This window comes from Nycticebus coucang, chromosome 17 (genome assembly GCF_027406575.1).
Source record: "Nycticebus coucang isolate mNycCou1 chromosome 17, mNycCou1.pri, whole genome shotgun sequence".
Taxonomy (NCBI): domain Eukaryota; kingdom Metazoa; phylum Chordata; class Mammalia; order Primates; family Lorisidae; genus Nycticebus; species Nycticebus coucang.
Window position 1 is genome coordinate 41,132,144 of NC_069796.1, and position 11,338 is coordinate 41,143,481.

The following is an 11,338-nucleotide window of genomic DNA, read 5'->3' on the forward strand; positions in this document are numbered from 1 at the left end:
TCAGAGATGGACCACTTGGGCAGGTCTTCTGGGGAGAGAGGAATTTACTGTGCTTCTCAGTGACAGCCCACCCCATGAGCCCCACCCTCCCAACACATGCAGGGGCCCAACAGTGGTTCTTGACTGTTTTTTGTTTTTGAGATGGAGTCTCACTTTATTGCCCTTGGTAGAGTGCCCTGGCATCACAGCTCATAGCAACCTCAAACTCTTGGGCGTAAGTGATTCCCTTGCCTCAGCCTCTTGAGTATCTGGGATTACAGGCGTTTGCCACAACACCTGGCTATTTTTAGAGACATGGGTCTATCTCTTGCTCCAGTTGGTCTCGAAATCCTGAGCTCAGGCAATTTAGAGTGCTAGGATTATAGGGTGAGCCACAGGGGCTCCTGGTTTTGATCACTGGCCTCCTTGCGCAGGGCAAGCAGAGAGTGTGATAGTGTGGTCTAGGTAAGGTTTGTGGATGGGTGTTGAGAGCAGGGCATATCTCAAAGGGAAGTAGAAAGAGGTGGTAAGGCCATAACATGAAATGCAATGCAATACCAGCTATTAGAAAGGAGAAGATAGAGCTAGAGCGATCTGGAAGAATGTCCATGTGTATTGCCAAATGACAAAAGCATTTTGCAGGACAGCTTGGTGCAGTGTGATCTCATAGATGGTTTTAAAGATGGACAGACGGGCTGGGAGCAGTGGCTCATAACTATAATCCTAGCACTCCTGGAGGCCAAGGTGGGTGGATCTCTTGAGCTCAGGACTTCAAGATCAGAAGAGTGAGACCCCATCTCTACTAACTGGACATTGTGGTGGGTACCTATAGTCCCAGCTACTCAGGAGGCTCAGGCACGAGAATCGCTTGAGCCCAAGAGTTTGAAGTTGTAGTGAGCTATGATGTCCTGCACCTCTATCCAGGGTAACAGAAGGAGACTTGGTATCAAATAAATAAATAAATAAGGACAGACAAGAGCTGGGCATAACAGCTTACACCTATAATGCAAGCACTCTTGGAAGCCAAAGTGGGAGAATGGCTTGAGTTCAGGAGTTCAAAGCCAACCTGAGCAAAGTGAGATAAAAGAAGGAAGGAAGGAAGGAAAGAAGGAAAGAAGAAAAGAAGGAAGGAAGGAAATGCCTAGCCCATAGTGTAAACTATTTCTTAGATAAATGAATGCCATACACCAAAATGTTAACACCCCTTTAGCAGTGCTGGATAGATCCTCCAAAAAGAAGCTAAGCAAAGAAATTTTAGATTTAAACTTAAACCATTCAACATCTGGACTTAACAGACATCTACAGAACATTTCTTTCTTTTTTTTTTGTAGAGACAGAGTCTCACTTTATGGCCCTCGGTAGAGTGCCGTGGCCTCACACAGCTCACAGCAACCTCCAACTCCTGGGCTTAGGCGATTCTCTTGCCTCAGCCTCCCGAGTAGTTGGGACTACAGGCGCCCACCACAACGCCCGGCTATTTTTTGGTTGCCGTTTGGCCAGGGCCGGGTTTGAACCCGCCACCCTCAGTATATGGGGCTGGCGCCTTACCGACTGAGCCACAGGCGCCGCCCATCTACAGAACATTTCATCCCAACAAAACTGAATACACATTCTTCTCATCAGTCCATGGAACATACTCCAAAATCGACCACATCCTAGGCCACAAATCTAACCTCAGCAAATTTAAAAAATAGAAATTATCCCTTGCATCTTCTCAGACCATCATGGAATACAAGTTGAACTCAATAACAACAGGAACCTGCATACCCATACAAAAACATGGAAGCTAAACAACCTTATGCTGAAGGATAGATGGTTATAGATGAAATTAAGAAGGAAATCATCAAATTTTTGGAAAAAAACAACAATGAAGACATGAATTACCAGAACCTCTGGGATACTGCAAAGGCAGTCCTAAGAGGGAAATTTATAGCACTGCAAGCCTTCCTCAAGAAAACAGAAAGAGAGGAAGTTAATAACTTAATGGGACATCTCAAGCAACTGGAGAAGGAAGAACACTCCAACCCCAAACCCAGCAGAAGAAAAGAAATAACCAAAATCAGACCAGAATTAAATGAAATTTAAAACAAAAGAATTATACAACAGATCAATAAATCCAAAAGTTGGTTTTTTTAAAAGATCAATAAAATCGATAAACCTTTGGCCAACCTAACCAGGGAAAAAAGAGTAAAATCTCTAATTTTATCAATCAGAAATGGTAACGATGAAATAATAACAGACCCCTCAGAAATTCAAAAAATCCTTAATGAATACTACAAGAAACTCTACTCTCACAAATCTGAAAATCTGAAAGAAATCGACCAATACCTGGAAGTACGCCACCTACCAAGACTTAGCCAGAACGAAGTGGAAATGTTGAACAGGCCTATATCAAATTCTGAAATAGCATCAACTACACAAAATCTCCCTAAAAAGAAAAGCCCAGGACCAGATGGCTTTATGTCAGAATTCTACCAAACATTTAAAGAAGAACTAGTACCTATACTACTAAACCACTTCCAAAATATAGAAAAAGAAGGAATATTACCCAACACATTCTACGAAGCAAACATCACCTTAATCCCCAAACCAGGGAAAGACCCAACAAGAAAAGAAAATTATAGACCAATATCACTAATGAATATTGATGCTAAAATACTCAATAAGATCCTAACAAACAGAATCCAACATCAAAAAATTATACACCATGACCAAGTGGGATTTATCCCAGGGTCTCAGGGCTGGTTCAATATACATAAATCTATAAATGTAATTCAGCACATAAACTAAAAAATAAAGACCATATGATTCAATTGACGCAGAAAAAGCTTTTGATAATATCCAGCATCCCTTCATGATCAGAACACTTAAGAAAATTGGTATAGAAGGGACATTTCTTAAACTAATAGAGGCCATCTACAGCAAACCCACAGCCAATATCATATTGAATGAAGTTAAATCGAAATCCACTTAGATCAGGAACCAGGCAAAGATGCCCATTGTCTCCATTGCTCTTTAACATTGTAATGGAAGTTTTAGCCATTGAATTAGGGAAGAAAAGGCAATCAAGGGTATCCACATAGGGTCAGAAGAGATCAAACTTTCACTCTTCGTAGATGATATGATCGTATATCTGGAAAACACTGGGGATTCTACTACAAAACTTTTAGAAGTGATCAAGGAGTACAGCAATGTCTCAGGCTACAAAATCAACACCCATAAATCTGTAGCCTTTATATATACCAACAATAGCCAAGCCGAAAAACAGTCAAGGACTCTATTCCTTTCACAGTAGTGCCAAAGAAGATGAAATATTTGGGAGTTTATCTAACAAAGGACGTAAAAGATCTCTATAAAGAGAACTATGAAACTTTAAGAAAAGAAATAGCTGAAGATGTAACAAATGGAAAAACATACCATGCTCCTGGCTGAGAAGAATCAACATTGTTAAAATGTCTATACTACCCAAAGTAATATATAATTTTAATGCAATTCCTATCAAAGCTTCATTGTCATATTTTAAAGATCTTAAAAAATTTTGAAAAAATGATACTTCATTTTATATGGAATCAGAAGAAAACTCCAATAGCCAAAACATTACTCAGGAATAAAAACAAAGCAGGAGGAATCACACTACCAGACCTGAGACTGTACTATAAATCGATAGTGATCAAAACAGCATGGTACTGGCACAAAAACAGAGAAGTAGATGTCTGGAACAGAATAGAGAACCAAGAGATAAATCCAAATACTTACCGTTATTTGATCTTTGACAAGCCAATTAAAAACATTAATGGGGAAAAGATTCTCTGTTTAACAAATGGTGCTGGGTGAACTGGCTGGCGATCTGTAAAAGACTGAAACTGGACCCACACTTTCACCATTAACTAGGATAGACTCTCACTAGATAAAAGATTTAAACTTAAGACATGAAACTATAAAAATACTTGAAGAAAGTGCAGGAAAAATTCTTGAAGGAATCGGCCTGGGTGAATATTTTATGAGGAGGACTCCCCAGGCAATTGAAGTAGTATCAAAAATACACTACTGGGACCTGATCAAATTAAAAAGCTTCGGCGGGTTTCGGTGCAGACATGGCCGAGTCCAAGAACCACACCACACACAACCAGTCTCGAAAGTGGCACAGAAATGGCATCAAGAAACCCCGATCACAAAGATATGAATCTCTTAAGGGGGTAGATCCCAAGTTCCTGAGGAACATGCGCTTTCCAAGAAGCACAACAAGAAGGGCCTGAAGAAGATGCAGGCCAACAATGCCAAGGCCGTGAGTGCACGTGCTGAAGCTATAAAGGCCCTTATAAAGTCCAAGGAGGTTAAGACCAAGATTCCAAAGGGTGCCAGCCGTAAACTCAGTCAACTTGCCTACATCGCCCACCCCAAGCTTGGGAAGCGTGCTCATGCATGCATTGCCAAGGGTCTCAGGCTCTGCTGGCCAAAGGCCAAGGCCAAGGATCAGACAAAGGCCCAGTCTGCTGCTTCATCTGCAGCTCCAGCTTCAGTTCCAGCTCAGGCTCCCAAAGGTGCCCAGGCCCCTACGAAGGCTCCACAGTAGAGGCATCTGTCTGCCATGAGGACAAAAGGACTGGTGTGACCTCTAGGCTGCTGTCTGTAGGGGGCAGGGGTCCTCCTGTGCTATTTGTACAAATAAACTTGAGGCAGAAAAAAAAAAAGAAAAAAAGCTTCTGCACAGCCAAGAACATAGTAAGTAAAGCAAGCAGACAGCCCTCACAATGGGAGAAAATATTTGCAGGTTATACCTCCGATAAAGGTTTAATAACCAGAATCCACAGAGAACTCAAACATATTAGCAAGAAAAGAACACCTGGCGCCTGTGTCTCAGTGAGTAGGGCGCTGGCCCCATATGCCGAGGGTGGTGGGTTCAAACCCAGCCCCGGCCAAACTGCAACAACAAAAAAATAGCCGGGTGTTGTGGCGGGCGCCGTAGTCCCAGCTGCCCGGGAGGCTGAGGCAAGAGAATCACATAAGCCCAAGAGCTGGAGGTTGCTGTGAGCCGTGTGACGTCACGGCACTCTACTGAGGGCAGTAAAGTGAGACTCTGTCTCTACAAAAAAAAAAAAAAGAAAGAAAAGAACACGTGATCCCATCTCAGGGTGGGCAAGGGACTTGAAGAGAAACTTCTCTAAAGAAGACAGATGCACAGTCTACAAACACATGAAAAAAAGCTCATCATCCTTAATCATCAGAGAAATGCAAATCAAAACTAAACTAAAAAATCAAAACTTACTAAATGCAGAATACAAATGTCTACATACAATTACTAAGAAAATGCCATGAAGGTTACATTGAACAGTTTGATGAGAATATTTCAGATTGTAAATGAAACTAGCACATTGTACACCTTGATTGCACTAATGTACACAGCTATGATTTAACAATAAAAAAAAACTTAAGTACCCCCTTGAAATTTGTTACCTAAGCTGACCAGCAGTAATTCTTGTGCTACCCTGGTCTCTGTGGTGAGTGTTCAATACATGCTTTTGGTGGCTAGGAGAAACACGTGGTAGAAATTCCAAAACAGGCCTCCTTTTTTCTGTGCGTAAGGATGTTCAGTCACAGGCAGAGTGGCAAAGGGAGTTGAGGGATTAGAGTTTGCCAGATTCAGCTTTGTCGATTACTGGTCCTCAAGACCTTCACAGGGCATGACAGGAATGTGTCAGAGATTCTGGCTCGGACCTGCCCTCCTGCACACCAAGCACACCCACAACTGGCTGGCCAGAGGCACCCTGCAGATGCCCCTGCCCAGGGTCCATGACAGGATGTTTGGGTAGAAGGCAGGGATCTGGAGTCAGGCCTGCGCAATGTTGGGCACGTGGATTCCTCTTCTACGGCCTTTGGTGTCTTTTCTATATCTGTAAAAACAAGTTTAATAAAAGTACTGATACAGTGTAAAGATGAAATGACAGATAAAAAGCACTCAGTCAGTTCACATTGTGGTAGTGTCACAGATGGTAACCAAACGAGATGGAAACTAATATATTCCTATCACTATGATTATGTAGTAGAAATGCTGTATCCTACCACGTGGCTAGGTTGGGGACAGAAATAAAGATTAAGGCTATGCATCTTCGCCTCTTCTCTCAGTTTATCATTAATTAATTAATTAATTAATTAATACACTTAACAAATATTAGGCTGAGGCAAGAGGATCATTTGAGCCCAAGAGTTTGAGGTTGCTGTGAGCTATGATGCCACAGCATTCTACCACGGGTGACAAAGTGAGATGCTGTCTCAAAGAAAAAAAAACACACAAAACCAAAACCCCCCCAAATATTTATTGAATGCCACTCATATGCCTGAGGCTATGCTGGAAGCTTCCCAAAAGGTGTGAGGCATATTGAAATACACCTATCTATCCTCCAGGGCAGTGGGCAAAGCCTGGGGAGAACACAGTTCCTAGATGTTAGAGTGTACCTAGAAGCAACCTTGCTGGTTTACCTCAGTGGAAAACCCAAACATCATGTTTATGGGCACTGTGAGGAGGCCAGGAAGCCCTGAGGTCATCAACTAAAGAGGCCCCGTTTCCTCTGTGAGGGTAACCCTCCCACCCCCTTAGAGCTTAACCTCTAGTGGGGAGTAGATAGACTGAACAGCCAACCCATCTCAAATGGAACCAAATGCCGAGGGTGGGGCTGTGTCTATTGATACATCGTTAATGCTGATATCACTTTTGGAGAAATTTTTTGTCAGAGACACTGTAGATTGGTTCTAAAATGCTTGAAAACCACAAACAATTTCCTAGAGACAGAAAACCTGGCTTCTGCTCTTGGCTTTGCAACTGAACCTATGGGACCTTGGGCAAGCCACTGGTCTCCTCTCAAGGTCTCACATCCCCATCCATGTAATAATGGAGGTAGGCGGATTGGATCATTGATACTTAACATTTTGGGAAAGTCACATGCCTTTCTGAGGAGCTGGAACGTGTCTCTCAGGAAACCCCCCCCCAAAATACACAGAAATTTGTCTACAACATCAAAGGGTTCACAACACTCCCTCCCCCACCACACACACGCACACACACACAAATTTGAAGCTGAGAAACACTGGCCTTTATGACATTAAGTCCTTTCTGGAATTATGACTCTGGTACTGCATCTGAGGGCCATGCCTGTAGGGTAGGGATCCTTAGGAAACCTACAGATGAGGATTGAGACGTCATGATGTTTTGGTTAAACTGCACAAGGAGGCCAATCGGACTTAACACCAGCCAGCAATCAGGAGCAGAGAGCCAGGCAGGTAATTTAAATAAGAGAACAAGCTTGGCGTAAGGACAATAAGGTGCAAATCCAATGACTGATGGCAATTGGCACTCAGCCCAGGGGACTGGGGGAAATTGAGGGGCCACGCCCAGTTTGAAAGTGCAGCTGCCTTTCCACTCTAGCCAACTGCTGCCATTGGGGCCCCATGAAACCAGCTCTTTTTATTTTTCAAGAAAAGTTTTAGATTTGGGTTTGGAAACCTCTTAATTTTCAGCTGATGACAACCAACAGTTTTTGGAAACACTTTGAGCTGACAGAGACTTCCTGCCTATGTGGTCCAGACTGCCAGGCTGAAAGTAGAGAAACTGAGGCTAAGAGGAGAGATGAGTTCTTCTATTCTTTGCTCTCCCATCTTTCAGATATTAGCAACAGTTATCAATGCTGGGCTGAGTGCTGTGGAGTCACAATTTCATCTTCCAACTATTATTAGACACGCAGTCTTTAGCCTGAGATCACAGCTGGCGCGGGCAGCAGAATAGGACCCAAGCATTGGACCAGGCTCTGTGCTCTTCCCCACTGCATAGTCCCAACAGGAGGGGCTGGTGGTAGTGGCAGTTCCTTCTCAGGGAACCCGGAGGCCCTGGTCATGCACACTCACATTTCAGAGGGCTTTCGCTATCAGGACTGAATGGTTGGTGCACTGCCTGGGAAATTATCACTGGGTGGGTGGGATGGGTGGGTGCGTGGGGCAGTTTATAACGTGGGGGTCCCTAACCACTACCCCTGCTGCTGTGGCTTCCTGGTCCCTGCCCCATCGGTCTACTCCAAGGCTGGCCTTTGCCTCTGGAAGGACAGGTGTGGCCTATACCCTTCACCCTTTGTCTGTACATCTCTTCTTGTCCAGCCATGAAGCCACAAGGCCCTGATTTTTTTTTTTGAATTATCTGAAGCAGTTTACAGCTTCCTTTTGTCCCTAGGTTGGTCAAGACAACCCAAATCCTTTGTTTTTTATTTTTTGAAACAGAGTCTCACTTGGTCACCCTTGGTAGAGTGCTGTGGCATGACAGCTCACAGCAACCTCAAACTCTTAGGTTCAAGTGATCCTCTTGCCTCAGCACTGCAAGTAGGTGGGACTATAGGCGCCCACCACAATGCCCGGGGTCTCACTCTGGCTCAAGCTAGTCTTGAACCTGTGAGCTCAGGCAATACACCAAGTGCTGGGATTGTAGGCATGAGCCAGTAAATCCTTTTTTTTTTTTTTTTTTTAATTTATTTATTTTTATCGTTAAGTCACAGCTGTGTACATTAGTGCAATCAAGGGGTATAATGTGCAGGTTTCATATACAATCTGAAATATTCTCATCAAACTGTTCAGCGTAGCCTTCATGGCATTTTAGTAAATCCTTTTTTTGATTGGAGGAAATCAGGAAGGCTGGGCCAAAAGCCATGTCAGGAGACTTGGTAGCAACACTGTATGGTAATTGAGGAGCCTTCCTGAGATCCAGCTAAAAAGGGGTATGGTATTTCAATGGTTAGACTTGGGTTCAAGGTCTATCTTGATTATAGTCTGAGAAATGTTGGTTAAAACAAACTACCTACTCTACCAACTTCTACAGCAGCACAAGTCAGAAAGATTCCTCTTTCTGGAGACAGAGGAAGGCATCCCAGGAAAGATGGTAATTTGATTGGGTCTGAAAGTTAGAATGGGGCCTTAGCGTGTAGTGCAGTGGCTTTCAAGGCAGAGCCTCTGGGTTAAAAATCCCATGTCTACCACTTATCGCCTGTGTGGCCTTGGGCAAATGACTTTACCTCTCTGAACCTTGGTTTTCTCATTTGTGTAATGAGGCCAATTATATCACCCTAATTTGACTATTTTCAAGATTGTAAATAATGCAGCATCTATGCTCAGAAGTGATAATTATTATAATTACATTATTTCATAAGGCCACTTTGTCTTTGTTACCCTGAAGTCTCAATAGAAGGAACAAGTCCGCAATATTCCAACTACTGATTCCAATTAGAACGTCGACTAGAGCTCCATTATCTTGCCCTGTGGATGGTGGAATTTTTTGTTCCGAGTCCTAAGCCACTTCCTCCGCCATGCTCAGCAGCAGGGGAAGACAGTCAGATATGTACTTAAGTCTCTTTAGGTACAGGAAAGGAAGGGACCAGGCCCAAAGGAGGAGGCGGTGAGAGAGGAAGGGAACAGGGAGGGTTCCAATCCTTGCAACACTTAAATGTTAATACAGGTGTTGGCTTAGGAAGTGTCTTCTAATGACAGAAGGAACCAAGAGAGTTCTTCAATCATCTCCTGCTTAACACATACAGATGTATTCATAATTATCCCTTGCCTCTGGCCTCGAGGCCCAGGTGGGCTCCAGAAGGCCTGTGTTCCTGCCAGACAAGAGTCCTTAAAGAACATCATGTAGACAATTGGAATGCCATTTATCGTGCAAAACACAATAAAACCCTGAGCTCTCTTCCTGTCTCAGAGACCCATAAATTATGAAAATTATACCTGCCCCAGGCCATGGACATATTGTTTTATTAAAGTTCCGATGAATAAACTTCAGTCTCTTAAAAATGTCCTCTTAGCTTTCATCTGGCATACACCTCTACCATGGAGTCCGTTGCCTGGGTTCATTTGATTAGTTCAACCAACGGAGTTTGGAAAGTTGAGCTTGCTTTAAGTTGTAGGTTCAGCAAGCTGGAGAGCTGCAGGAGGGAGTCGGGGCCTCCTGGCCAGATGATAAGACTGTCTGGGGGATGCTTCTGTTGAGGGCACTGGCCTCCCCAGGTCCTTCTTTGTGGGATGAGTACTGAGGTTTGGTGCCTTTGTAGGGAGAGCTAGTTTTGAATATGAATTAGGGCGGATTCCATTTCTTTCCCCTTAATTTTAAATTCCATCACTGGGAAAACTTTTATCTACTCCATCTTGGGCCACTTCCTTCTTCCCCAGATTGAATGACTAAATTAGTTTATCTGTTTTTACCTTCTATCCTTCAATCGTGTATTGGGTGTCTAACTTTCTGCATCTCTAAGATGGAGCTAACAATGGCATTTGCCTTGCATGTTCAGTACCTGGCAAAAAGAAGCTGTTCAGTAAAAGCTAACCATGATTGTTACCCCTGAGCCATTTCATAACTGGGAACCAAGGAGCACGGCCAGATGGATAAAGACAAGAAGCACATGTGGAATTTTTCTCGAGACCCAGCTCTGATAATCAAACGCTTATGTAGATTTTTTTGTTTTTAATCTCTGAACACTAGGAAACATGAAACTAAAACCGGGGGTTGGGGGGCTGCTCACGTCTCCACCCACAAGGAAACCCAAGACTGAATTCAAGTGTGGCACACACTAATTGGGACTGTGCCAATTACAAAGACAATCCTTGGGCAGCGCCTGTGGCTCAGAGAGTAGGGCGCCAGCCCCATATGCTGAGGGTAGCGGGTTCAAACCCAGCCCCGGCCAAACTGCAACAAAAAAATAGCCGGGTGTTGTGGCGGGCGCCTGTAGTCCCAGCTGCTAGGGAGACTGAGGCAAGAGAATCGTGTAAGCCCAAGAGTTAGAGGTTGCTGTGAGCCGTGTGACGCCGCACTCTACCCAAGGGTGGTACAGTGAGACTCTGTCTCTACAAAAAAAAAAAAAAGACAATCCTTAAATTCTGATTACTTACCTTGCCTTACTTACCCTGGTCCATGAAGGGTTACAGCACTAATTAATCTTTTCCATCCTATGGGAAAGGGACAGGCCACATGGCCTGGTGACAGAGGACAGAAAAGGAGTCTATCTTACTATAAAGCTTTAAACAAGGCCACACGGAACATCCTGTGTCTTCTCTCCTTGGCATGCATTTGGATGTCTACAAGGAGTTCAAGGTTTGGATTTCACGAAGAATCCTGAAGGCCATAATTGGTGACTGTCCAGAAAAACTAAGAACTGGACCCTAATCTCTCCCTCCAAGCAGGCTCTCTTCCCCCACTCCTTGCCATTTTTGGTGTCTCCTCCCTCACTTATTGGTAGAAGAAAAAAAGACCTCCTAATTCTCAATTTCTTTTCTAGAAAACAAGAGGCATGAACGCACATGTTCCCGAAGTCCAATTTTCATTGTGATGGGCGTA

At 43.7% G+C, this 11,338-nt stretch overlaps 1 pseudogene; it reads left to right on the forward strand.

Moving 5' to 3' along the window:
• Positions 1–4,073: 4,073 nt before the first annotated feature.
• Positions 4,074–4,552, forward strand: LOC128568396 (60S ribosomal protein L29-like; annotated as a pseudogene).
• The last annotated feature ends 6,786 nt before the right edge of the window (positions 4,553–11,338 follow it).